A 2256-nucleotide genomic window follows, 5' to 3' on the forward strand; every position below is an offset into this window, starting at 1 on the left:
AAAAAAAAAACAAAAAAAAGAACACTAAAATTAAAAAAATCTATTTCACAAAAACTAATATTTAAAAATGTGCGATTTAAAAAAAAATTAAAAACATTTCCGAAAAACCAAAATAAAAAAAATTAAATTAACTCTTAAAACGCTAAAAAAAAATATTAAAAATACTTTATAAAATCTTAAAAAAATAACAAATGCGAAAACTGTACAAAAAAAGAACATACCAAATAATGATAGGCTATTTTATTAAAGTAAAAAAGAGGAAAAGAAAACGAGTATACAAAAGTTTAAGATACGCACATATGAGAATACATAAAAAATATTTTTTAAAAATGCTAACGAAATGTAACCAGCTCAGTCTCAGTTATAACAGTAAATGTTACAAACAAACTTATGCATACGAAAATAGTAGATAGCTATAACGCTTGCATAACTGCACACACAGAGACACATACACATGCATACATAAGCATGATAAAAAAAAAATTATAAGTTGTGAAGGAAAAAACAAAACGGCAAGTTAAACGTCAAATTATGTACAAGTCCACATTCTTACATTCATACATAAATACATCAATAGAATATATAGTGATCAAGTATCTGCTTTTAGTGCTAATGAATATAATTGTTTTTTTCTTTTTTGCAAAAACTATAATTTCTCTAAAAATGTCATGCATTTTTGTCATTAATAATAGATGCATACATATTACCCTTAACTGTATTACTTAAAAAAAAAAAAACAAAAAGAAAAAAATCAATAGAACAGCACGCACACACATAGTCCAATTGTTTTCAATAATTTGTTTTTATTTATTTATTAATAACAATTTGGTTCGTCTCGAATGCATACACAACCAAGAATGCAATAAAGTTAAATTATTTATAACCGAATTCGTGTCAGTTGTTTATATATATTTTTTAAATTTTTTCCAAAAATTTTTTTCTTGTTTTCCTTAGTTCTTAGTGCATAGTTTGTGTTAGTCATTAGTTTATTTAATTTTTTACACACTACCAGTCACTTACGTGTACGTTTATTTTAACTTTATTTAGAAGTAGAAAAAAAATAGAAATTTCGTCGGTACTTAATTTTTCACTTAATTAAAAAAAAAAGTATTTAATATTTTGTAAAATTTTTAGTTTATATAAGTTTGTTCTACAAATTTTTGGTNGTCACTTACGTGTACGTTTATTTTAACTTTATTTAGAAGTAGAAAAAAAAATAGAAATTTCGTCGGTACTTAATTTTTCACTTAATTAAAAAAAAAAAGTATTTAATATTTTGTAAAATTTTTAGTTTATATAAGTTTGTTCTACAAATTTTTGGTAACTAACATATACATACATACATACATACAGCCATAGATATGTATGTATGTATTTGCATACATCTCAGCATACATACTTGCATACAGCATACATACACAACTACAGCATGCATACGAACAAGAATCCATTCATATCACTAAGCATTAATTTATTTATTTAAACCACCAAATGTCTCATTACAAGATAACAAACAAAAAAAAAAAAACGAGAGAGAAACACAACAACTTACCTACCCTACACACATACGTACGTACACCCCAATTTCCATTAATCTTTTGCTGTAGTGCCATAAATTCACATACCCACACATACATACATACAATTAAGTTGCCTTTAGTGTTTGTTTTTTTTTTTATTAATTTATTAAACTAATTTATGCCTAAATAAGTTAAATACATTTACATTCATATAAATAAATAAAATAGTTTTATACCGAACTGATGTTTTAAATGCAACACCATTATTTTTGTTTATTTAAATTTATAGTAATAAAATATGAAATTTCTGCGTTGAGATTGTGTAAAAATGTATACACACTACATACATACATACATAAGATGGAAAAGTTGAATAAAAATAAAAAATTAAATGGAATTTTCAGTCTTTTATTTTCAATGGAAATTGATGCAGAAAGTATTAAAAACACTTTTTTTTTATAATTTAGAGGCTTTTTTCGAGAATCGCGATATATGCGGCACAAACGCCGCCGTTATGGCAACAATTTTATTTGTGGTGTGCGTCACAGCTAAATTTATATGAGAACCTATACTTTCCACTTTTCGAAGTTCGAATGTGATCGCACAAAATTTCAGTTTTCGCAAATGACTGCGATGGTCGAGTGGGTAGACTCTGGCTCTTCATTCCGCGAGTTGGAAGATGGAACTCTGGCAATATAATGAAAGAAAGAAAACAGGTATACGGTAGACTGTTTAG

At 25.9% G+C, this 2256-nt stretch overlaps 1 protein-coding gene across 1 annotated transcript in view; it reads left to right on the plus strand.

The window, feature by feature from the left end:
• Positions 1-2256, plus strand: part of LOC108361089 (neural/ectodermal development factor IMP-L2-like) — a 22606-nt gene that overhangs the window by 11384 nt on the left and 8966 nt on the right. The window lies entirely within an intron of this gene.

Source organism: Rhagoletis zephyria, unplaced genomic scaffold, assembly GCF_001687245.7.
Source record: "Rhagoletis zephyria isolate East Lansing unplaced genomic scaffold, Rhagoletis_zephyria_1.1 Rzeph_scaffold_00018, whole genome shotgun sequence".
Taxonomy (NCBI): Eukaryota; Metazoa; Arthropoda; class Insecta; order Diptera; family Tephritidae; genus Rhagoletis; species Rhagoletis zephyria.